This window comes from Gopherus evgoodei, chromosome 1 (genome assembly GCF_007399415.2).
Source record: "Gopherus evgoodei ecotype Sinaloan lineage chromosome 1, rGopEvg1_v1.p, whole genome shotgun sequence".
Classification (NCBI taxonomy): domain Eukaryota; kingdom Metazoa; phylum Chordata; order Testudines; family Testudinidae; genus Gopherus; species Gopherus evgoodei.
Window position 1 is genome coordinate 234,558,630 of NC_044322.1, and position 27,384 is coordinate 234,586,013.

The 27,384-nt window shown below is 39.6% G+C and overlaps 1 long non-coding RNA gene across 1 annotated transcript in view; it reads right to left on the bottom strand.

The window, feature by feature from the left end:
* Positions 1 to 18,900: 18,900 nt before the first annotated feature.
* Positions 18,901 to 27,384, bottom strand: part of LOC115646884 — a 37,555-nt gene continuing 29,071 nt past the window's right edge. The window contains exons 3-4 of the long non-coding RNA XR_003999165.1: positions 19,241 to 19,365; positions 18,901 to 19,097 (exon numbers count right to left, since the gene is read on the bottom strand). This is a non-coding gene — a long non-coding RNA (uncharacterized LOC115646884). The remainder of the gene's footprint in view (positions 19,098 to 19,240; positions 19,366 to 27,384) is intronic.

A 27,384-nucleotide genomic window follows, 5' to 3' on the forward strand; every position in this document is an offset into this window, starting at 1 on the left:
CCACTTGCCCCCTTCTCTACCAGGCAAACAAATCATGACACAACCAAGCCCTTCTTAGCTCCTATTTCCAATTAAATCCCTCCCCCACCCTTTTTCTCCTAGATACCCATCTCCAGTCACCCTTCCTCCCCTCCAAGTCACACAGCATTCTCCCCCCAGCCAGCCCTGTGCCCTCTTCTCTCCCACCTCTAAACAGACAGACCTGGGGCAGGGATGTAGCTCAAGAGCGCTTTCCCTCACCCTACAAGTCTCCACAGTGGGAGTGGGGCTTCCTGTTTTGCTCACCCTCTGTGGGAAAGTCACTTCAGGATTGCAACTGTCACTATAACCCCACCCCAGAGCCACTCAGCCCACAACGGGGGAGTGGGGATGCCAAGGACCTTCCCCAGGTGCATTAAAAGGGCCTCAACTTCCCAGATATGCAACAGAAACCCACAGCCCACACCTACTGCAGCCGCCAGCGCCCAGCCCCACTGCAACCACCGCCCCGCCCCAGCGCCCAGCCCGGGCACGCCCGAGAAATGCTCAGCTACCCCCTCCCCGCCGACACTCCCTTTCTAGATAAAAAGCACTTTCGGGGAGAGGGGAAAAGCCCCAGGGCCCCTCTCCCTGCTCCCCGCCCGCCCGCCCGCGCAGCAAACTCCTTCGCAGCTTCTCCCGCTGTTTGCACCCCGCGGAGGGGCCCTACCTGCCGCGATTTGGGTGCGCGCACCCGGCGCTCAGCTCCGGCGGGCATAAGCGGAGCGGAGCTGGGCGGGCCTAGGCACCCAAGCCCGGAGCCTTCGAGCCTGTCCCCTGCTGGCGGGCTCGGCTCCCCCGGCATCAGCCCCGCTCCTGCAAAGGGGCGGACTCCTCCCAGCCGCTCAGCTCCACCTGCCTCACCCCCCGAGCCCGGGCAGCGCCCCACCTTTCTCCGCGCTCGGAACTCGCCGCCTCTCCCCGCGCTCCCCACCTGCTGCAAGGTGAGGCGAGCGGAGCTGCCGGAACAGCGGCGCTCCACGTGTTCTGTGCCACGGGCGGCTCCCCCCGGCGAGGGCGCCTACCAGGGCACCTCAGCACAGGAGCCCGGCCTGCCCGCACCTGGCCCCGGTCTTTGCCCAGTCGCGCCTGTGCTCCGTTGCCAGGCTAAGGCCCCCCGCCCGCTACGGGAGCTGTCAGACACACACGCACTTGCTAGAGCGAGTTTTAAATTTGAGGGCGGGGGACATTTTTTAAGACGCTTCAAAGGTGGGGACGTTAAACACAGTTAGAGGAGGCTTTGAACGCTGAATGGGCAGGTTTGTACTAGTCAATACTTGTGATGGAACCACTGTTCACTGGGGAAAGGAGGATTAGCAGATAACTGTATAAAATAAAAGTCAACTTTAGGGCTAAAAAGGAAGGAGAGGTAGAGGAACAAATATCAACATTTTATTCAGCCAAATAACTGTAGGAAATTGAATACGATTGACATGGCTCAATCTTTTCATTTTTGTGTTGGCTTTCTTTCCTTCTTATTATTTTCTCTTGCTAAGTTCTAAGGTTAGGACAGGACTCTGAATTTGGCTTTGCTGGCTGCTTTGTATTTTTAAATAAGTTTTGAAACCATCTAGAGGCCAGGGGAGGCTCTTTTTCATATTTTATAAGAATTGAAGTAAATATATCTGAAAAATAACCTTACACTTATTAAGCAATTCATAGGCTATGGCCCTGCAAACTCTTATACAAATAGACAACTTAGTGGATGCCTTTAACACGCACATGTTTACAGGCTCTGGGCCTATATATGTATGTATGTCACCAATAAAATGCAGCCTTCTCTGTAATAAAAAGCACAGTAAGGAACAGGAGCAGAGCATCTCACACTAGTATAGTAGGAAATTTGGGCTAAAATGCCAAAACCAACCTTTACTCTCACAAAAAGTTCCATGGAACCGTTAAACAGGTTTTTGAGAGGAACCTCATTTGGAGAGGGAAGTTTTGGGTTCTCCTTGCTGTTTAATTTTTGTAATAAATGTCAGGCATGTTTATAGGCTTACCTCCCCTAGCCCTTTTTGTACAAGAGAAAATTAAAATAAACACCAATGAAGAATATTCAGCACTTCAATTCTGAATGCATCATCCTACAGGCTTTACCAAATTACTTTATAAAAACTCAGCAAACCAATTAAAAATTATATTTCCTGTCTTTCATTTATCAAACCAACAAAATGGTAAAAAAGAAAGAGGGGGTTGGTTGTTTGTTTTTAAGTACATTAGGAACAGAAAAAAATCCTAACAACAATATTAGCCCATTACTAGATGAAAATGGTAGAATTATCAACAATAATGCAAAACAGGAAGTAGGATCAATAAATATTTTTGTTCTGTATTTGGGAAAAAAATCAGATGATATAGTCATATCATATGATGATCATGAAACACTTTCCATTCCAACAGTCACTCAGGAAGATGTTAAGAAGCAGCTACTTAAGTTAGACATTTTTAAATTAGCGGGTCTGAATAATTTGCATCCAAGAGTTTTTAAAGAGTTGTCTCAAGGAACTCACTGGACAGTTAGTGTTGATTTTCAATAAATCCTGAAACACTGGGAAAGTCCCAGAAGACTACAAGAAAGCTAATGTTGTCCCAATATTTTAAAAGGATAAACTGGATGACTTGCCAGTTGGCGTGGCATTGATCCCAGGCAAAATACTGCAGTGACTGATAGAAAACTTGATTAATATAGGATTGAAGTATAGTGCAACTAATGCCAACCAACATGGTTTTATGGAAAATGGACCCTGTCAAGCTAACTTGATATCTTTTTTGGATGAGTTTACAAGTTTGGTTGATAAAGGTAAAAATGTTTACTTGATCTAATAGACCAGTGGTACTCAACCAGGGATACGCGCACCCCTGGGGGTACACAGAAGTCTTCCAGGGGGTACATCAACTGACCTAGTTAATTGCCTAGTTTTACAACAGGCTACATAAAAAGTACTAGCAAAGTCAGTACAAACTAAAATTTCATACAGTGACTTGTTTATAGTGCTATGTACAATACACTGAAATGGAAGTACAATATTTATATTCCAGTTGTTTTATTTTATAATTATATGATAAAAATGAGAAAGTACAATTTTTCAGTAATACTGTGCTGTGACATTTATATTTTTATGTCTGATTTTGTAAGCAAGTAGTTTTTAAGAGAGGTGAAACTTGAGAGTATGCAAGACAAATGAGATTCCTGAAAGGGGTACAGTAGTCTGGAAAGGTTGAGAACCACTGTAATAGACTCATAGACTCTAGGACTGGAAGGGACCTCGAGAGGTCATCGAGTCCAGTCCCCTGCCGTCATGGCAGGACCAAATACTGTCTAGACCATCCCTAATAGACATTTATCTAACCTACTCTTAAATATCTCCAGAGATGGAGATTCCACAACTTCCCTAAGCAATCTATTCCCAGTGTTTAACTACCCTGACAGTTAGGAACTTTTTCCTAATGTCCAACCTAAATCTCCCTTGCTGCAGTTTAAGCCCATTGCTTCTTGTTCTATCATTGGAGGCTAAGGTGAACAAGTTTTCTCCCTCCTCCTGATGACACCCTTTTAGATACCTGAAAACTGCTATCATGTCCCCTCTCAGTCTTCTCTTTTCCAAACTAAACAAACCCAATTCCTTCAGCCTTCCTTCATAGGTCATGTTCTCAAGACCTTTAATCATTCTCGTTGCTCTTCTCTGGACCCTCTCCAGTTTCTCCACATCTTTCTTGAAATGCGGTGCCCAGAACTGGACACAATACTCCAGTTGAGGCCTAACCAGCGCAGATTTCTGTGTGAGGTATTTGACTTGGTACTGTTCAACATTTTGATTAAAAATTAGAATGATACAAAATTAACATGGCACACATGGATTAAAAATTGTCTGACAGGTCTCACACTGTAATTGTAAAGAGGATATCATCATCATTTAGCACAAGGAATCAGTTTTTGGCTCTTCGTTATATAACGTTTTTAACAATGACCTGGAAGAAAACATATAATCATCTTTGATAAGGCTTGCAGGTGATACAAAGATTGGGGGAGTGGTAAATATTGAAGAGGACAGGTTGTTTATATAGAGCAATCTGGATTATTTGGTAAACTGGGTGCAAGCAAACAATATGCATTTTAATACAGTCACATCTCGGTTATATAACTAGGGACAAAGAATGTATGCCATCCTTACAGAATGGGGGATTCTACTATGGGAAGCACTGACTGAGAGACTTGAGGTTCATGGAAGATAATTACTGGACATGAACTCCCAGTGTGACACCCTGGCCAAAAGGGCTAATATTATCTTTGGGGATATAAATAGGAATCTTGAATTTGACAAGGGCAGTTAATATTATCTGAGTATTTGGCACCGGTGTGATTGATACAGGAATACTGTGTCCAGTACTGATGTCCACAATTCAAGAAGAATGTTGATAAATTAGAGAGGGTTCAGAGAGAAAAGCCATGAGAATGATTAAAGGATTAGAAAAATTGCCTTATAGTGAGATTTAAGGCATTCAATATTTAAGTTAACAAAGGGAAGGTTATCTTTAAAGGATGACTTGATTACAGTCTTTAAGTAAGTACACAGGGAACCAAAATTTGATAATAGGCTTCTCCGTCTAGCAGACAAAGATGTAACAAGATCCAATGGCTGGAAACTGAAACTAGACGAATTCAGATTCGCACCAAGGCATTCATTTTTAACAGTGAGGATAATTAATCATTGGATCATCTTACCATCACTGTCAATTTTAAAATCAATGGTGAATTTGTTTCTAAATGATACACTCTAGTTCAAATAGGAATTAATTCAGAGAAGTCACCTGTATGATACATTTGATCAGATTAGATGATCACATTGGTCCCTTCTAGTTTTATAATCTATGAATCTGTAGAAAACCCCAAAATAGTAAAATGGTTTCCTTTAGGTTTCTAATCACATTGGGCCTAATCCAGCTCCCATTAAAGTAAACAGAAAGACTCCCTCTGATCTTAATAAGAGTTGGATTGGGACCATCATACATGGACCAAAGTCTATATATTATAACAGTGCTGAATAAAGAGTATACCCTAACATCATTGTTAGAATTTAAGAAACATATAATAAAGTTTACAAAAATCAACAATAACCTGCAATTCTGAGATGCACTGCTCTTTACAATGAATTTCTATATTTGTACTGATTAAGTGATCACAAATAATTTTCCTTTGGAAGTTTATGTGATGTTAAGTCACACCATCAGACCCCTATATACTGTATTATCCTCCATAAATGTTATATGTTTCAGATTCAACCTTCCAGTATGTGTAAGATAGGATTTTTACCTTCTCCATACATTTCAATATATATTTTCAAACATATTATTGTGCTTCATATTTTACTGAATTTTTAAAAATGTATATCTCAAAATAATCTCAATATGTGTCTTTTATGGTGGTACAATGTTAATGCCCAAATATGAATGTCTATCCATTCTACATCTAAAAGTCGCTTGTTCAGCAAAGATTAGATTTCACGTACCTCATGCCAGCTTTTCTTCATATATAGGCATCTACAGTTCAGGAGAAATGTAGCCTAATCCTGATTCATAACACAAAATTATTCAGGTAGAGCGTTGTTTGGGGATAGAGATATGTATATAAATTAAATTTCCATCTGTGACTGATTGTTACTAGGAGGAACCATCAACTTTTAACCACATTGATTCTGTGGTTTAAATGAAATCTGGCTGCCTAATTTGTAAAGAGATTTGCAACCTTCTATAGTAAAGAAGCCAGTATTTCATTTCTGCAGTCTAGACACATGTGTATCTAATACCCATTAACTAGTTAACTGTTGTACATCATTTTGAAAATGTAAAGCATGATATAGGTGCTAAGTATTATCACTAGTAATCTTCTAGCTAAGCTAGCAAAAACATTGAAAATATTAAGCACATTGAAACAGACAATGTGTTTCCATTTTTTTTTGTTTTTTGTATTCAGGTACCTGTAATGTCATACTCTACAGAACAGTACTGAAATTCTTGCCATTTGTAAAGATAAATTATTTTCCATTTTTAAAGGTGTTTTCATTCATTTATTCAAACTAAGTTTAATCACCTGTTTTTGTCTGTAGACATATTATTTACATAAGCTCTCTGAAAGACTTTTCATTATTGCAAACATTTGTTCATTTGAAGAAATTTAGATAGTAAACAATAATCTGCTAACAATTTACAAATAATACAGTACAATCTAGGTTACCAGAAATGTGGGGACCCATTAGTCTTGCTTCTACCTGAACCATTATTGATGTACAGAGTGTGTAGCTGGAATTTCATATAAGTATGTTAATTGAGCTATGAGTACACAAATATTTCACCATCACCACATTTGATATCTTCTCTGTAACACACATATCCTTGTATTACAGCAAGTGGAAATGTAATAGTGAAGATAAAGTTTTGACTTTCTTAGAACCTCTTTTTCAGTTGCTCATAGCTTTCTCGAATTTCTTTGGGGCTGAAATTCACTATGCTTGGATCCAGTACAAGTAATTTTTCTTTTTAACTGAGCTTTTTGAATTAAGAGTGAGGAAAATAAAACTTTTTCCATGTTACAAAGTAAAATTTTTGCATTCTTATAGCTCAAAATGCTTGAAGTTAGAGACTACAAATGTAGTATGTTTTATAGTTAGGGTGACCAGAGGTCCCATTTTTAAAGGGACAGTCATATTTTTGGTACTTTTATTTATATAGGCGCCTATTAACCCCCACCCCCTGTCCTGTTTTTTCACAATTACTATCTTGTCACCCTATTTATAGTTCATATTCAGGAAGATAACTAGCCCAAGTCTGGAATCTGATTCAGTAGTCTTATAGTGATATATTATAAAAATTGTAATGTTCATACATGCCTTTTTTTTTTAACTTATACGGTTATGAATGTGTGGCAGTAATGAATCTTTTTTGTATTAGGCTATTCTTATCCATATAAATAAGGCCTGAAGTGCTGACCCATCTTTAGGCAGCTTACAGCTGGAGCTAAAGGCTGCTCATCCTTTAAGGTTGCCTGAGAAGCTGTGCTGCCTTGCAGTGTATGCTAGTAGCCCTACTCATGATGAAAAGTTGCAGCAACATACAGGGGACCTACAACAGATGTAAGCAGCAGTAGTTAGCAGGCACTATTTGCAGCAATGTCATGTAGTTGCACCCCAGTTTCTCCACTACCTGTTGCACTCCCATTCCCAAGCCACAAATCCATGGAAATACCTCTACAGGGCCTACGAATGATGTCTGAGAATGCATCAGAACAATTGCTCTCACCCCTCTGTGGATTTTTGACCCCTTTCTTGATGTATTGTGCTACCTTCATTTCATGCAGTGCAGGGTATTGTATGTGGCCCCTTACTGGTAAAGATTCTTTTAAGTACTTAAAGGCAAAGTTAGAGCTCAATCTTTAGTTTTATATTCACTTAAAATCTTTAAAAGATGGCATTGCTCCCTAAGGGCACCTTTAGCATTTCACATTTTTTTAAAAACCATGGTTGTGGTGGTGGTGGTTTTCTAAAGCCACATGTATCACAGTTGACTTGAAAGTAATTATAATGGAAAATTCCTGGGATCTTGAACACAAATCCTTTAAAGCCAGCTGGTTATAAGCAAGCCAGCATTTTCTCCATTACATTCGGGGGGGAGGGGGAGAGACTCAGACCACAACTTTTGTAACAGGCTAGCTAATCTCAAGCACTGTGCTCTTGGAGTGGGAGACTGGTGTGAAGCTTCTTCAGAGGAGCTGCTGGAAAAGATGAACACCCTGGGATGTTATAACGAGAATCCAGAGAGCCATGCTTTTTGTTAGGGTCATGATGTAACCAGTGCCCTTAAGAAATCTAATGATTTTATTTATGCAGTGGTCGTTTGCAGGTGAATGGTATCAACTTAAAGATTTTTCATTAATGCTTCTTCCTTAAATTTCAGAAACATTGGTAAAACTCAACAGATTGAAAGGTAAAATAATTTAAATTATGTCAATGCAATCCTATTTCTACAAGGTGTAAGACTTAATGTCTGGTCTGGTAGCACAGACATATTTTTTGTTAATTAAAAGCAAAGGAATTCAGCACTTTACCCTTGAAAAAATAGTTGGAAATAAAAATAATCACTTACAGTTCCAAACTTCCAGAGCCAAATCCTTTTTATTTACTCAGACAAATAGTTCTACTGAAATCCCCTTAAAAAAAGTTAGTGAGACTTCTTGTATAAGAAAGTAGAGAATGGTTTGACTAAATTTCAAAATCTTTATCTTGTGCAGTTATAATAAATCCCTTTGGTTTACAGATGGTATTAGAGGGCCTTTATATATATATATACTGGAACTGTTACCCAGCGTTTTATGAACTCAAAGTAGTGGTAATTTAATTTTTTTTGTAGGCAGTATCAGGAATAAATAAATGAGGACATAGCTTTTTTGTCTGATAAAGGACTGGTGCCAACCAGAGTTCTTTTATCTAAAACTATTTTTTTTATTTGGTCTTAAGCACACACACACATATATATGCTACAGCAGTAGTTTAGAGCACCCCAAACATTATAGTTACCCAAAATCCAAGATGGTTTTGAGCGGTTACCAGTCAGGCTTCCAGGGCCCTCCTTCCGTTCTGCTGATAGTTTAGGTGTCAGTTCCTTGCCCGAAGAAAAGCTCCCTCAGACAGTTCTAAGGTGTTTACTTTTACTTAATTTTTAATAGCTAATTTTTACAAAACAGGTAAGAACATAAGAATGGCCGTACTGGGTCAGACCAAAGGTCCATCTAGCCCAGTATCCTGTCTACTGACAGTGGCCAATGCTAGGTGCCCCAGAGGGAGTGAACCTAACAGGTAATGATCAACTGATGTCTCTCCTGCCATCCATCTTGACCTTCTGACAAACAGAGGCTAGGGACACCATTCCTTACCCATCCTGGCTAATAGCCATTTATGGACTTAATCTCCATTAATATATCCAGTTCTCTTTTAAACACTGTTATAGTCCTAGCCTTCACTGCCTCCTCAGGTAAGGCATTCCACAAGTTGACTGTGCACTGTGTGAAGAACTTCCTTTTATTTGTTTTTAACCTGCTGCCCATTAATTTCATTTGGTGGTCCCTAGTTCTCGTATTATGGAAATAAATAAATAACTTTTACTTATCTACTTTCTCCACGTCACTCAGGATTTTATATACCTCTATCATATCCCCCTTTAGTCTCCTCTTTTCCAAGCTGAAGAGTCCTAGCCTCTTTAATGTCTCCTCACATGGGACTCGTTCCAAACCCCTAATCATTTTAGTTGCCCTTTTCTGAACCTTTTCTAGTGCCAGTATATCTTTTTTGAAATAAGGAGACCACATCTATACGCAGTATTCAAGAAGTGGGCGTACTATCGATTTATATAAGGGCAATAATATATTCTCTGTCTTATTCTCTATCCCCTTTTTAATGATTCCTAACATCCTGTTTGCTTTTTTGACTGCCACTGCACACTGCATGGACATCTTCAGAGAACTATCCATGGTGACTCCAAGGTCTTTTTTCTGATTCGTTGTACCTAAATTAACCATCACATTGTATGTATAGTTGGAGTTATTTTTTCCAATGTGCATTACTTTACATTTATCCACATTAAATTTCATTTGCCATTTTGTTGCCCAATCACTTAGTTTTGTGAGATCTTTTTGACGTTCTTCACAGTCTGTTTTTTATCAGAGCAGTTTAGTATCATCTGCAGACTTTGCCACCTCACCTTTTACCCCTTTCTCCAGATCATTTATGAATAAGTCGAATAGGATTGGTCCTAGGACTGACCTTTGGGGAACACCACTAGTTACCCCTCTCCATTCTGAGAATTTACCATTAATTCCTACCTTTGTTCCCTCTCTTTTAACCAGTTCTCAATCCATGAAAGGATCTTCCCTTTTATCTCATGACATCTTAATTTACATAAGAGCCTTTGGTGAGGGACTTTGTCAAAGGATTTCTGGAAATCTAATACACTATGTCCACTGGATCCCCCTTGTCCACGTGTTTGTTGACCCCTTCAAAGAATTCTAATAGATTAGTAAGACACGATTTCCCTTTACAGAAACCATGTTGACTTTTGCCCAACAATTTATGTTCTTCTATATGTCTGACAATTTTATTCTTTACTATTCATCTAATTTTCCCAGTACTGACATTAGACTTACCTGTGTCTACTTACCGGTCTGTAATTGCTGGGATCACCCCTAGAGCCCTTTTTAAATATTGGCGTTACATTAGCTATCTTCCAGTCATTGGGCACAGAAGCCGATTTAAAGGACAGGTTACAAACCATAGTTAATAGTTCCGCAACTTCACATTTGAATTCTTTCAGAACTCTTGGGTGAATGTCATTTGGTCCCAGTGACATGTTAATGTTAAGTTTATCAATTAATTCCAAAACCTTCTCTAGTGACACTTCAACCTGTGACAGTTCCTCAGATTTGTCACTTACAAAAGTCGGCTCAAGTTTGGGATCTCCCTAACATCCTCAGCCGTGAAGACTGAAACAAATAATCCATTTAATTTCTCTGCAATGACTTTATCATCTTTAAGTGCTCCTTTTGTATCTCGATCATCCAGGGGCCCCGCTGGTTGTTTAGCAGGCTTCCTGTCTCTGATATACTTAAAAACATTTTTATTACACCTTTTGAGTTTTTGGCTAGCCGTTCTTCAAACTCTTCTTTGGCTTTTTTATTAAATTTTTACACTTAATTTGGCAGCCTTTATGCTCCTTTCTATTTACCTCACTAGGATCTGACTTCCACTTTTTAAAAGATGCCTTTTTATCTTTCGCTGCTTCTTTTACATGGTTGTTAAGCCACAGTGGCTCTTTTTTAGTTCTTTTACTGTGTTTCTTAATTTGGGGTACACATTTAAGTTGGGCCTCTATTATGGTGTCTTTAAAAAGCATCCATGCAGCTTGCAGGGATTTCACTCTAGTCACCGTACCTTTTAATTTATGTTTAACTAACCCCCTCATTTTTGCACAGTTCCCTTTTTTGAAATTAAATGCCACAGTGTTGGGCTGTTGAGGTGTTCTTCCCACTACGGGGATATTAAATGTTGTTATACTACGGTCACTATTTCCAAGCGGTCCTGTTATAGTTACCTCTTGAACCAGTTTCTGCGCTCCACTCAGGACTAAATTGAGCATTGCCTCTCCCCTTGTGGCGGGGCGGCTCTATGTATTTTGTTGCCCCAAGCACAGCAGTCAGGCAGCTTTCGGAGGTGTGCCTGTGGGAGGTCCACTGGTAACACGGATTTGGCGGCATGCCTGCAGGAGGTCCGCTGGCCCCAGGCCTTTGGCGTACCCCCCGCCAAAGCTGTAGGACCAATGGGCCTCCCGCAGGCATGCTGCCGAAGGCAGCCTGACTGCCGCCCTCACACAACCAGCAGGCACCCCACTGAGGCTTGCCACCCCAGGCACACGCTTGGTGCGCTGATGCCTGGAGCCGGCCCTGCCTTGTGGGTTCCTGTACCAGCTGCTCCAAGAAGCAGTCATTTAAAGTATCGAGAAATTTTGTCTCTGCATTTCATCCTGAGGTGACATGTTCCCAGTCAATATGGGGATAATTGAAATCCTCCACTATTATTGACTTCTTCATTTTTGATAGCCTCTCTAATTTCCCTTAGCATTTCAACATCACTATCACTGTCCTGGTCAGGTGGTCGATAATAGATTCCTAATGTTATATTCTTCTTAGAGCATGAAATTACTATCCATAGAAATTCTATGGAACATGTGGATTCACTTAAGATTTTTATTTCATTTGATTCTCCATTTTCTTTCACATATAGTACCACTCCCCTCCCCAAACCTGTCCTGTCCTTCTGATATATTTTGTACCCTGCAATGATTGTGTCCCATTGATTGTCCTCAGTCCACCAGGTTTCTGTGATGCCTATTATATCAATATCCTCCTTTATCACAAGGCACTCTAGTTCACCCATCTTATTATTTAGACTTCTTGCATTTGTGTACAAGCACTTTAAAAACTTGTCACTGTTTATTTGCCTGCCCTTTTCTGATGTGTCCAATTCTTTATGTGAATGTTTCTCATCTGATCTGGCCCTTACATTATCCTCTTCCATCCTCTGCTCCTGATTATAACCTAGAGAATCTCTATCAATAGACTTTCCTCTAAGAGAAGTGTCTGTCCGATCCACGTGCTCCTTTGCAGCAGTCGGCTTTCCCCTATCTCTTAGTTTAAAAATTGCTCTGCAACCTTTTTAATGTTAAGTGCCAGCAGTCTGGTTCCACTTTGGTTTAGGTGGAGACTAAACCCTACTGGGTTACCAATGTTTTTAGCTTTAACAAAACCTATTAGCAACACATTTTTAATATTTTAGTTATAACAATAATAAATCATATACTAAAGACACTTAAAACCAAGGTTGGCTATTTAAATATTTTTATTGCTATGGTACATTAATTTATTTTTTTGTTTCTTTAGCAAAACTGCAATTATGCAGCTGGTTTGGCCTTGCCTTTCAGAGTCCTAATAATTATTCCTAGCTATGTGGTATTTGGTTTTCAGCTAACAGTAGCTTGACACACAAAATGTGTTGGCTGCAATTATGTTAAATTTAATTTTCTCAGAACAGAACAAATCCTCCGTCAACTAGGACTTCACCATTGTCTTTCCACAGCACATTATGGTCACTAAGATCTTTCAGCTGGTAGTGGGGACAGAACTCATATTTTTCTAGAAACTCAGGACCCTGACTTGAGCTCTCTCTTTTGGCTGTAACACAACTGAGTAGTATGATCCCATCCTGCAGAGCTACTTCATTACAATATTATACCTGCATAAGACCTCTTCTAAGGTGAAGGGATGTCTGTCTGTATGTCCAGATAGATATACATATGTCTACACAAAGTGCTTGTACACAAATTTTTTTTTGTTCTACACAGGTGCTTAGTAGTGAGACAGGGGCACAAGAATCCTCTTCTTCACTCCCTCCCAAGCATAGGAGCCTGACAGAAAGTTGGCCATGTGCTTTCTTGTCACTAGCACTTAATGGCCCCAAAGGGCTGTTAGAGAAACAAGCTGGGTGAGGCAATATTTTTTATTGTACCAACTTCTGTTGGTGAAAAAGAGAAGCTTTTGCGCTTATACGGAGCTCTGCAGAGTCCCACTGAAGTCAATGGGATTGCACATGGGTGCTGGGGTCTGTGATCCGCTTACATGGATCTGACTGAAGGATTAGGGCCAAAGTCTTAATCTGTATTTCTTTTAATAATACAATAGTCTAGAAACCTCTAACACCAGACTTTGCCTGCAGTCCCAAAGGAGGGATACTAACCTTTGAATGCAAATAACAAGGTGATTCTGAGTGGGTGGCAGAGACTCCTCCTGTTCTAGTTCTCTTCTAGACTTCTTGCCAAATTTCTTCTATGTTCCTTACTCCCTCAAACTGCACAATGCAGGTCTTGATTATACAAACTTTTAAACACAGAAATTAAAATCCAAACATTGTCAGTTTAACAAACCAGATCAGATTATATTTGTTTGATTATAATTTTAAAATATAAACAAAAGTTACATTTTCACACATTGGAAGTATAACTTTTCTACTACTGTTAAAGTCATTGAGAATTTGCATGTTTTGAATGGTTTGGAATAAAAACTCTGTTGTACTGATTAAATTCAGGATCAACTATAGGGTGTATTGTGTCGCAAGCATGACTAGAATAGCATGTCCTGAAGAAGGTTGGGGTGGAAGAACCTTTAGCTTGCATTAAAACAAGATGCCAAAAGAATCGCATCCTCTAGTTGTTGCATTAGTAAGACAAGACACGTTATTAGCCTCATCCAGGTGGAGGCAAAGGAAGCCAGAAGCTTGAAACTATGCCCATATGTGGTTTAAAATGTAGACATTCAGATACTTCTATTGAGCAGCTGCTAATTTTATTGTAAAGGAATGGAAATATGCTTGTGGGTAAACAATTCCAGAGCAGATTTAAGTGTCCATGCTGCTTGGTGCCTTAAGCGGCTGGCCCCAATTCAGATACAGTATACAGATTCATCAAGGGATCACTCAGTAAAATGAACAGTAGGTACATTTAGAATCAGTAAAAGGAAATACTTTTTTTACACAGCAGATAGCCTGTAGAATTCACTACTCAAAGAGGTTAGTGTAAAATACTGTAGCTAGATTTTCAAAAGAACTAATTAATTGTATAAGCAGTAACATTTGCAGCTATGCGTTTTAAATTACGAGTAATCACATTTCATAGCTTAAACTGATCCCTGCAGGGGTTAGGTTGGATTGGAATACACCATTCTTCTACTGGTTAGGTCCATTACAAAAAGAGATTGTTTTACTTTTCTATGAAGAATAAAGTATCAGCTGTTGCAGGAGACAATATACTTTATTTGCTATATCAACTCTAATGCAGTATGGCAAAATTCTATGTTCACGTCAATCTAGATTGATTCACACCCATGGAGTAGATTAAGGCAGTTACAAAATTAGGGGAAAACAGGTCTTTTGGGGTGGTTTATTTATTTAATTGTACTACCATGCACAGGCCTACAGAGTCCCCCGTTGAAATCACTGGAGTCCTAGATAGTTTTTGGGATAGTGTAGGATCAGGGCCTTAAAATAAAATGAAATAAACACTTTATTAGAGTGTTGAGAGGACTTTGAGCAATTCGTATTGAATTAGGCTGAGGATCTGAAAGATTACCAGTTAAATGTCTGTTATTTCTACAGTGGTTGTGCTTAGAGGCCCTGGTTGGGGGATCATGGTATTGTGCTAGGTACTGTACTGATGATATTCTTCCTCTGATATTCATCCTGCTTGAGCTTTAAGCTAAAGTGCAAACCAGCAAACAGCATAAATAGTGAAATGTGCATTATAAAAATTCTCCCATTTTTAATATTCTAGACACATGCTCATAACAAGGGTTTTTATTAAATATTAACACAAGGATATACAACACACAAGGATATTTTATTAAATATGGCATTGTCATTTTAAATGAAGGAACAACAATAAAGAAAGGTCCAAGTATACTGTAACTGTACAGCATCAATCATCAATCAAGGAAATCCACCAAATGTTAATGCTATTTGGCCTGCTCCACAAGAATTAATTGGATGGAAGCAAATCATATCCACCTGGGGAAGAGATCTGCCACTGATATAAGGAGAAGGATGGAAATCACAAATTTAACAGGTTTTATTTTGTGCTATCACATTTCACTGCACTAAAAACCATGAGAGCTTTTGAAAGATGAGTTTATCAGGTAGGCCCATTGTCAGGACCCATTTTGCAAATGTATTGGTTTTTAATAATATAATAGTCTATAACAACTTACAATAGTAACTCAAACCAACAGTATCTACAAAGTTTAAGATCCAATATAATTCAATCTAACAATTTTTATGTAAATTATTTTAGTCCAAGTTGCATAATCCTTTATCTCATGGGGCTCATTCTTAATTTCCTTTTCTGTAGCTTTTCGACAGCTATACTGCATTTTGGTAATATTACCACTGAAGCTGAAGACAGTATTTCAACTATTAAACCTACCAGAAAATTATAGTTAGATTTATCTCTGTTTTAGTCATACAACTTTGCTTTCTGCTGACTTTTCAAACTGCTTTTCCATAAAGTCTAGACATTTCAGAGAGAGTGCCTATTATTGTCCTGCTGCATTGTCTCTTACCAAAGTATTCCTTGGGTGTTTTTTAGTAGTATTTGGCCATGCATGTTCATTATAGGGGAGGCTGTTAGCACCACCTAGTAGTAAGGGTTCCTGACACTTCCCACTAGAAGACTGTTTTCAGTTGCTTATACCTTTGAAAACTTTAACCATTTGAGCTGAAATTTTGCACAGTGTCTGCTTCTGACCAAAATTTACTGGAAAATTTCAGAGGTGCCAGAGTGCATGGGTGGCTAAGGGAACTGGGAGTGGCTGGGCAAAGAGTCTGGGACGTGGAGCCTGTGGTGGGTATGTGGAAATGGATGGACAGATTGGACCTCCAAGCTGGAGTTTTGAACTAGGAGCTGGTGGGGACAGAGAATGAGGATGGAGAGAGAGAGAGAGAGAGTGTGAGTGTGTGTGTGTGGTGAGGGATAGAGAGACTGGATGAGCAGCTGGAGGAAGGGGGAAGACTAGGATTTGCTGAGCACAGACTGGGACTGGAATGAGAAATGGCGATTGAGACTGACAAGGAGTCAGGGGTGGGAAACAGGGACAGGTCGAAGGGGACAGAAGGGAACACTGGTGGGGGAGTCGGGGGAGGAGGAAGAAGGGTCTGTGCCCACCAGAGCACACTCCCCTCTACAGCCTGGAATGGAACCCAAGATTCCTGAGTCTCACCATTCCTCTGCTGTCAGCAAATATCAGTGAAACCCATTTGCAAAGCAGCCTGTCATCCCCCGCTAGTGCTGATCCACACAGAAGATGACAGCCTACTACTGCCATCAGTTTCTCTGTTAGCTGAAAGTAGCAGAGAGCTGTGTGGTTGATCTAAGGGTTCCTATTCTGCTGAAGACCTATGTGGGTGTCAATACCATGCCACATGATGGCATTTGGGGGGAGGAGAGGAGATTTTTGTTTAGACTGCTTTTTTAAAAACCTGGCAAATTACACACACACACACACACACACACACACACACACACACACACACACACATCACATCACATCACATCACATCACATCACATTAAAAACATTAAGGTTGCAAAGTCAAGGATTCAGAAGTTAGGAAATGCCAGAATTAAGGCTGCAAGTGCAACCCTGTGAAACAGTCTTCAATTACATAATCACGTACTATTGTTTCCACAGGACCCCTACTTTATTCAAAGCACAGGATGGACCTGGCTCTGAGGATGAATCAGAATTGTGCACTGAAGGAGACTGTATAGTCTGTAGGATCGTGACTTCATTTAGAAGTTTAAAGGTGTGTAGTGAATGAAGTAGAGGATTGCAGACGAAGGAAGGATGGTCTCATAGTTAAGGCAGTTGAATTCTCTAGGCAAGTCAGTTAAACCAAACTTTTCCTAATTGTGTATTCCTCATTTTCCTGACTGACTGACTCTCTGGGATCTGATTTGCAAAAGTGATGAGCACTCACAGCTGCAACTTAAATCAGTGGGGATTCTGCTTTGATCATATACAATGCTAAGTACTCTGAAAACTCAGGGCCTAGGTGAGGATATTGGATTGTTTTAGCCTTAAACTTTCAATATATCCCCATCTGAGAATTGGGGATATACTACACACTTGTCTCACAATACTACATCCACCTCCTACCTGTTTGTTGCCCCGGTCGTGGCATCATATCTAAGAGCTCATCTACACATAAGTTTTGCTATACTTTAGGTTTACTGGTATGGTTAAAGCAATGCATCCACACTAGTGTGGATGCAATTATATTTGTGTAGCTTAAGACAAGACATTTATACCAGTATAACTGTGTCCACACTAGGGCTTGTACCAGTATAAGCATGTTGGTAAAAAAAAAAAAAAAGAAAAGAAAAACCCAATCGCCTAACTTTCTTATACCAGTAAAAAAACATGTGTAGACCAGGTCTAATATTATATTGCAAGCTCTTGTAAGCAGGGGACATATTTATTCTGTAGAAACACAAGTTTGGGTGACATAAAGATAAATAATATTTGGAAACAGTATTAAGAGTCCTTTAAGTTTTCCCAATGGAAGGAATATTTCTCTGTGTTTACATTGTATCTTCTGCATGTCACTTTCAATCTGGTGCAGACTGCTGCTTCTGAAAGCCTATTTTGCCTCCCCTTTCTGCTGTAGAACTGTACCTTAGATACTTGGGAGGCAGTTCAAGCTCTTTTACTTTGTTGGATCTACTGTAGTGCTCAGATGTCCCTTGACAGCTTTTAAAAAAACATCCTGACATTATAAAAAGATGCAAGAGCAATTCTGCCTCATGAAACAGATAGGAATTTTCACCTGGCAGACCAAAAGGACTACCAATAGATCCACTGGTAATTGTACTTCTGTTATATCCATTATAAGTAAAACAAACTTTCTTTAATCAAGGCAAATGCACTTCTCCGTATTCCTGCCAAATTTGACATTTTAAAAGACAGTCAAGTTTGAGCAGAGCCCAAGAAAAAGGCTGTGACACATTTTTCAGGTGCAAAACACTTTTTCCTCTCATTTGAATAACTCAAAACCAGCAAAGCAGATTTTTATGAAATATTAAAAAATATCAATTCAGAGTATAGAAATTTAAACCCATCTTAAATTCTTTGAGTCAGTCATAAAACGCTGAAAACAAAGATTTCAAATGGGAATGCCACCAATGCAACCTTAACTTTAGCACTGTTAGCATAAAGAAGTCCAACAAATGTCATTTAAAGATTATCTGTATCAGAAGGGTTTACATGATTTTACTTTACTTCTATTCATCTGACTAGGCAGATGGTACATTTTTCATTAACGTAGCAAATTTGAGTAAAAATAATTTTGTAGCCCTATTTTGTTAAATACCATGAGGCCAGCAGTTAATTCAACATCAATTAATGACTGAGACTATTTAAACAAAAGGTACCAAATGTGCAGTCAAGAAGTCACAAAGGAATGCATTTTAGAAATAGAAATAACAGACTCTAGCCCATCCAGGATAAAATTTAGCCATTCAGATGCATCTAAAATATTAAGTCAGTATAATATTACTGTAAACATAATACTTATGTATTGGAGGGGACTGAACATTTTTGTAATTATAATAAATTGTTAAGTGGGGAGAGGCTTTCAGAAGCACCTAAGAAATATAGGAGCACAAGCCCCAGTGGCAGAGTTGGACTGTGCTCTTATATCACTTAGGGATTTTTGAAAATCTCCCCGTATGATTTCAATAATTGTGGTGGTACTTTTTGAAGCATGGACGCTTGTTCACTCGGAACTGGACTGTGACCACCAAACTCATCTTACATAGACCTCTGAATAGCGGAGAATAGATTTCAATATATAAGGCTTCCTCTTAATGTTACAAAATAAAACTGGCATGACCTTCCCCCTCAATTATCTGCGAAAACTAAACACCATCCCTGAGCACCTGTAACAAAGGAAAAAAACTTTCATTAAAAGGGAGAGGAACTTGGGGGAAAGGCCATAACAATGATTCAAAAGCATATAAACCATAAGTAAAACACCCATTCCACAGTATGTTGGACAATGTCCTTTACTTCAGTTTCCTACCTTGTGGTGTGAAAGTCTGATGGCCAAGTGTCCCTTTAACACACCACTCCCCTTTCCCTCTGCTGCACTCCTTTGACAGTTGGTTGTTCAAAGTCAGTGAAGTCCCATGGGTTCACTTCCCATCCCTGAAAGGGGGAGAGATTGTTGAGCAATGCTTCTGCAGGTGCTGTTGTCTACTGTTATCTCTACCACGGCTTTCTACTCCCTGCTGCCTTGCCGCTGCTCACCTCTGCCTCTGTAATACCATGTTCTGAGGTTCCACCACTTAGCCCAGTTCTTAGTGATTTCAGCTCCTAGGAGGGTTTACTGGGTAGCAGGGAACCTCACTACTACCACAGCCTTTCTGTTGTCTTTCACTGTAACAGTGTCCCCACGCCAGGTCTAGAGCTCTGCCCTTACACCTGCTCTTCAGTGATTTCTGCTCTAGTAATTACTAAGCAGAAACAAGGACTCTCAATTGAGTCTGGACAGCTCTATCTTTAAACAGTGGAGAGACAAGTGTTATGATATCTAGGGCTCTTTAAACACAGGCCACATCACTCGGTAGGAAAACCTGGCCCCACCCTCTTCTGCCTTTCAGTTGGATTCGGCATCACTATCCCCTGCTTAGCAAATGAGATTAAAGAGAGCATGCTAAGCACAGTTATGCTTCCCTTTACTCATACCCCTGCAATCAATGCTAACTTAAATTGTAATCCCAAACAGCCAAAATTGATCACTTTGGCAATGCTGTTCTGTCTGGTGATCACCTAGGAAGCACAGTAGGTGTGTCCATGGAAATACAGTCTACTCTTGATGTCTTTTCCCCCCAGTTAATCACTAGATGTCAAGGGAAAATTCATTCAGACCTTACACCTGCCTAGAGGCCACAGACGGAGATTGCAGCCCTATTGGGATAGGTGTTGTACAGAGATGAAGTAAAGTGCCTGCCCCAAAGAGTTTACATTTTTGGTGCTACAAGATGAACAGGTTGGGGAAGAAAAGGAGGACGATGAGTCATCTTGTGTGATCTGTAGGAAGTAGGTGAAGGAAACAGGTAGTTCCTCAGGTCCTGAGAGGACAAAGAGAAAGTTCCCAGACTGTAATCCAAGAAAGAAAAGGTTCAAATTAGGCTTGTGTAAGGAGCCTATCATCTAGATGAGGGTGAGGGAAACAAATAAGAGTACCCAAAAAGGGGAACCTCAGCTCTTGGATTGCAGCAGGGACCAATTTGTGAATTCTACTCTACAGAGGAGAAACTCAGCAGAACCAAAAATGAGAGACCTCTCCATCACAGATTAGGCCTAAAGACTTTAGGTTCCAGATTTAGAGAAGGATTTTCACAACCAGGATTGAATTAAGACAACATGGGGCCCGACTGAGATCTCGAAGGGGCAGAAGCAGCAATATGGGCCCCTTAAGCCCCCCCCCACCAAAGGTCATGTCAGGAGGCCCCTAATACTTATGTCAGGCTCAAAGATATACCTCGGAGGGTGGATGGGGCTTTCTGCATTCTATTGCTACACACGGCAACCTCTGCTGCAATGGTTTTGGCAGGGGATGGGAGGCTCAAAGCAGTAGGTCTTAGATTTAACACCGCAGTTGAGATGGATGGGGCAGTTCACACCTGTCGGATCCGTTGTTACAGACTGTCTGCAGACTCACATAAGTGTTCAGTACTGTCATTCCTAAGCATTCAAATATCATGAGTCAAGATCCAAAATATCCTGGTTAAAAAATCCTTATGATTTTAATAATAATGTTGGGTTCCTTTCCTTTGCTTTCTGATTTGAACCTTCAGGTTATACTCGGGTCACATTTTCATGTTTTTCTTCATAATCATGAGAGCTAGATGCTTACTTCTTTAAAAACAAAAACACAACCTGAGATCATGCCCTCATCATGAGATGTCAAGCACTGGAGGCATAGGAATTGGCCTAACAGGGTGACCAGACAGCAAGTGTGAAAAATCGGGGGTAGGGGGTAATAGGACCCTATATAAGAAAAAGACCCCAAAATCGGGACTGTCCCTATAAAATCGGGACATCTGGGCCTAAGTGCCTCTATCTTTAATATGTCCCTGCTCATAAACAAAGAGCTTTTCCTGTGGTCAGTTATTAGAATTGATGATTGTGTTATGCCCATTACAATTTTTTGTTGTTTAGTTTAACTAAACTTGATTGAATTACCCTTATTCTAACTAAGCAGTGCCTTATCATGGCCAGTCTGCAAGAGAGGGGTCTTCTTATTTAGGACAACTGCATGTGAGGGTCTTGAGTGAATTTACTGAATATCAGATACCCACATGGCTCAGAGTTGGGGTGCCTACAGTGCTTGCCATTGGAGATTTGTGTCATGGTTATCATGGCTACTACCCAACAAATTGCTGTGCACCACTGTTCAAACAAGATCAGGCTTGGGCCTCCCTGGAGCAAGAGAAGGGATGTCATTACCAGCCTTTATTATACTTACAATTCATAGCTAATATATTGATCCTTTGCGGCTAGCAACTAGTATTGTTCATGAAATTAGCAAAGTCTGGGAAAATATTGCAAAAATAAGTAATATAACATTTATGTATTCTAAGTATATATACACACATTGGTTGGATAGGAGGTAGAGCTCATATCGCCTTTTGAAAACTGAGAGGGCAATATGGAATTAGACTTAATGATAAGATATTAGGACAATACAAGTAGTGGAATGTGGGGTGATATGATCCAACACTTTAAATAGTCAAGTCTCAGTATTGTGAATTCCTTATAGTTTAGAGGGTAGGAATTTAGTAAGTCCATAATAAACAACCATGGCTTTATATGATATGGGCAATGATCGTGAATATGGGTTTTAACAAGGTCAGGGTCAAGATAAGGATGAATTCTTGCAGTGGTCCAAAGGTGTAGGCAGACAGACAAGACATGCATGAGAGAAAATTAAGCGTCAAGGAAAAATCTAAGATTTCCAACCTTGAGCTCAAAATTAAGAATCTATGTCAAGCATATCCACCCTATTCCATGAATGCTCTGAATAGCATGACTGACTGACAATAGAACAGTTATTTGCTAATAAGGTGATAAGTGCCTTGGTAATACAAACATCTACAGACAAAGTTTCCAGACAGTAGGAGTATTTTTCAGGAGACAGTACATTTAGGAATATTGTCAGCCAATTCTATTATAATATTATATATTATACAAAGTGCTACATTCTAGAAGCAGAGCTACTGGCAATGACAAAAACCATGTCAATGCCCATCAGCTACAGATAGGAGTCTGTGTAACAAACGTTCTGATCTGCATAGGGGGACTTCAATGCTAAAGTTTGTGAGACAGACTAAGGTCTCTCTCCCGCTTAAGCAGCTTAGATTTTTTTTTAAATATCATAATCTTTATAGAAATTATAATTACATAAACTGTAATCCACATTTGTTTTCCAGTGAAGAACCAAATCTTAATTCTTTTACAATGCTCATCTTTTTTGCTAAACATTTGTGAAAGAGAGGAGAAATGTTCATCTAAGAGTGGGGAATTGTTTTAGGAGCACAGGGACAAAGGGTGGTGTTAAATTGCTGCACTTAACTTAAAAATACATATATCAAGGGCAGCAAAAATATATGGACAAGGCACCCTTTTGTCATCTTTGTCAAATCTTTAAAAAAAAAAGTTTTACTAGTATAAATCCAGAAAAACTCCACTGACTTTATCACAGTTACGTTAGATTTATATCAGGCTGTGTCCCACAATCATATTACAGAAATTCCAGCTGGAATATGGGATTGGAGACAAATAAGAATGTTATCTCCCTTCACGATTTTAATACACTGAGAAACCCTTTTTTAACTGAGTTGACTTGATGGTATCAAGCCAGCAGTTCTTTATAATGTTCATATCTGTGCTAGATGCGAGAAAATTATCTTTACTTAAGACATTATTTAAAAACATATTTTCTGCAGTTATTTAGGGGTTAATTACAAACAACTAAGGTTCATTATACATTCTAGAATGTTGTCCTCTGAGTCAAAAGGAGCTCTCATTTGTTAAATGAAATTGCATTACTCCTCTCCCACCTCCCCCCTCATCCAGGACTTTTTTACCCTAGCCAATCCCCCTCTATTGAGAGTTAGTAATTAAACACTAAAGCCTCTCAGTTTCTGCAGCACTGCAGGGGAACTCCTCCCTGTAATAAGCTCCAATTACTGGCTGCCACTGCAGTTGATGAAGGATTATCCTCTCACTCAGCTACAGCAAACTCTAGAGTATAATCTTCAATTAGTTCAATTCACGTAGCACACTGGCAAGCAGGCCACTACATTTCCCACGATTTACACAAACAGCCTTTCTTTGATACCCCCCAACACTGCACAGATGGTCCTGAGACTGTCTGTTGCAAAGTTCAGTGCATCTGGCCCCTAAACCCACCTAATGCAGGCAGCAAAACAAAGAAGGCAACTCAAGTGCTCTATAGTACCTATTTGTTTCAGTAACAGCAGGCTTTTTAAAAAAAAAATATTCAAGGAGTCAGAAAACAGGTGGATAAACAAAAACAAAAAGCTACCGACACATTTTTGATCAATACTGTTGCTATCTCTAGTCACTTTTTAATTATATTTAAATACAAAAAAATTACTATTTTAAAATAATGTGAAAGATCTTCATTAAACTGGAAAAAAACAGGAATATCAGAGTTAAGGCTGTAACTCCATCTTTTAGCTCTCCACATTGTGATTAGGTACTGCAGATGTCTTCAAACAATGGCTGATTCCATATACCATGCACGCTCAACATCTAAGCAAAATGGAAGAAGCTGAAGACCCAGCTTCAGCCTGAATTCTGAAATTCCTGTTTCCTCATATTTAAGACTGATCTGTGATGTTATGATTAACTGATGAATTAAAAAAAAAGCTGTATTTGGAAAATATTTAAGAGCAGATAGAATGAAGTCTAATTGCTTTTTCATGTTCATTTTTGGCCCAATTTTAAAATGGCATATTACTACTTTGGTTGGTGTGACTGAAAGATTTGACTATTTGACAGCTGCCTATGGTTGATGATCTCAGTCCAGTTCAGGGGACAGTTGTCCATATATTAAAAAAAACACACTATCACATTGACCTTCTAGCTGGTGGTCTGAGAGGTGCAAAGGACTGAATGGACGCATAGGTTGATCTACCCTTTTATCCAACCAGAAGGTTCTTTCCTATTAAGTCTGGGCACATTGGTATCAGCATGTTAGGTATATCTCTTATTATTATTATTATTATTAAGTTTCCTATCTCCTAGAACTGGAAGGGACCTTGAAAGGTCATCAAGTCCAGCCCCCTGCCTTCACTAGCAGGACCAATTTTTGCCCCAGATCCCTAAGTGGCCCCCTCAAGGATTGAACTCACAACCCTGGGTTTAGCAGGCAAATGCTCAAACCACTGAGCTATCCCTCCCCCTTGAGCTTGAACTTGAGCTGCTATTGCTTGTACTGTACCTATTCTATATATAGAGGCCTCCAGTCTCCAAGCTGTTCGAACAAAATTCACTTTAAAAAAAATGTTTTCAGTCAGTTATAGTCACATGATCATATTATTAGATGTTGCATTAAAAAAAGACTCATTTAAGTACATATATAGAGCCTTTATTCCCTTACTCACACTAAATAGCAGGGCCACCAAAGCGGGAGCCAAGAGGGCCATTTGGCCTAGGCCTCAAATTTAGACATTTGTTAATTTTTGGCATTTGATAAGTTTCGCAACTTGTTTTTATGCGCATCCCTATCGGACCAAAATGTGACACACACTCTCAGCTTACAGCTGCAAATTTAAGTAAATAAGAGATGTATCCGTGTCTGTGATTACTATTTTATATATATTATTCATCCCTTTGTCTTCAGCTCAGCCTGTTATATTATACCTTGTGTGCTTGGGTTTTGATTCAGTGATAAGGATAACCTGTCTTTCATTTTGTGTTCTTAATTAGTATCCCTTTGTGTTAAGTCTTTTCAGCACTGTGTACCATTCAGCATTTTGTGTACATATTTACAGTAGAAGATTTCAAGTGTAGATAAGCTACCTATTTACAACAGAATATTTCAAGTTTGGGTAGGCTACATATTGACCAGATAGATCACTATGAAGAGTTGATTTGGAAGTGGTGCAAGCAAGAGACGACAAAAACAACTGAGTGAAGCAGCAGCTAAGGACTTGAAGCCAACAACTTCATTTCTCAAACCACTGGAACAAACACACCTTACCCAACAAACAATGCCACAGATAATGAAAACTCCGCAACTGCAACAGGTGATATTTCAATGCCACTACCTGAACATAAGGACAGTAGTCAAGAAGATGTGCCAACAGTAACAGATGCAGCAGAAGATCCTGTGTATGATCAAGAAACAACAACAGGAGGATGTAGATCTTACTCAGCAAGAGCAATTCATGAGTACTACAGTTTTGACTGTGACAGTGACTGACAGTGGAATTATTGACAAGAGCAATGCTGCCCAAAACTTTTCTTCAAATTAGGTTGTGTTGAAATTTTAAGTAACCTTCCACAAGATGCTGATAATCATGCTTTCCCTACGCGTCTGCTGACAAAAACTCTTCCAAATGGTGAGACCTGCACAAGAGATTGGTTATGCTGGAGTACGGAAAAACAATCTCTGTTCTGTGAACCCTGCTTCATTTTGAACAAAAGTGCTGCAAATGCATCTGTTCTCTCTGATCAATCAGGATGGAGCATCAGAGGTTGGAGGAAGTTGATAGACCAAATATCATCACATAAGAGTTCAACGTCACACAAAGAAAACTATGTTGCATGAAAAAATCAGTCGGTCGGGCAGCACCAGCTGTAAGTTCAGCTGAGAATTTACTCTTGACTGAACTCTCTACAGAAACTAATAACTGGAAAAAACTTCTTGAGCACATCCTGAATGTCATCCTTTTTCTTTCTGACTGGGGATTGGCTCTCTTTGATTCCAGTCAATGTATTGGTGATCGTGCAAATGGAAACTTTCTAGGTATAGTTGAGCTCCTCAGCAAATATGGCCCACTTTTATCAGAGCATATTAAATGTGTTCAAGAATTGCAAGAGAGTCAAAAGCTGAAGTCCATTATCTCTCCACTCGCATACAAAACGCTTTTAAGCTATGTGGGTCATTCGTACAAACAACAATTCTTGATGAGATTTGAAATGCCAAGTATTTTTCAATCATTATTGATGCCACTCCAAATTGTTCTCACAAGGAACAGACTACTATGGTTATTCAATATGTTAGGATTGCAGACAGCTCAAAATTTTCAATTGAAGAAATGTTTATTTTGTTTGATAATTTCATGAGAAAAACTGAAAAAGAAATTCCTGCTCAAGTACTAGCAATTCTAGAAGATTTTAAGTTAGATTTTCAAGTCTGCATTGGTCAAGCCTAATACAATGGATCTAATATGGCTGGAAAGTACAAAGGTGTACAGGCAGTTCTGCTTGAGCATAATTCAAACTCTATTTTCTCCAGCTGTGGAAATCACACATTAAACCTTGTAGGTGTTGACTGTGCTGAACCATGCAAGGAGGCAATTAGTTACTTTGGAACTGTTCAGCAAATGTACAATCTCTTCAGTAGCATTCCACAAAGGCTGGAAATTCTGAAGCAATCTTCCTGTTTCGCTGCATGGGATGTCCAAACTAGATGGTCTGCACAGATTGATGGCGTTCAACCAGTTGTGTAGCATTTGAATCTAGTGAGAAAGGCTTTAAATGAGCTTGAATCTCTCACTGCACAGGCCTGAACTGAACTTCAGTCTATTCAGAAGCACATGTCCAAATTTGAATGCATTCTGATGTCATCTTTGTGGATGAAACTACTGATTTCCTAAGGAAACTACAATGCATTGGTGACCTTCCAGCAAACACCATCCTAGCCACCATGGATGTAGAGGCTCTCTACACAAACATCCCACACACAGGTGCAATACAAGCTGTCAGGAACAGTATCCCTGATGATGCCACAGCACAACTGGTTGCTGAGCTCTGTGCCTTTATCCTCAAACACAACTATTTCAAATTTGATAACAATATATATCTCCAGATCAGTGGCACCGCTATGGGCACCCGCATGGCCCCACAATGCCAACATTTTTATGGCTGACCTGGAACAACGCTTCCTCAGCTCTCATCCATTCA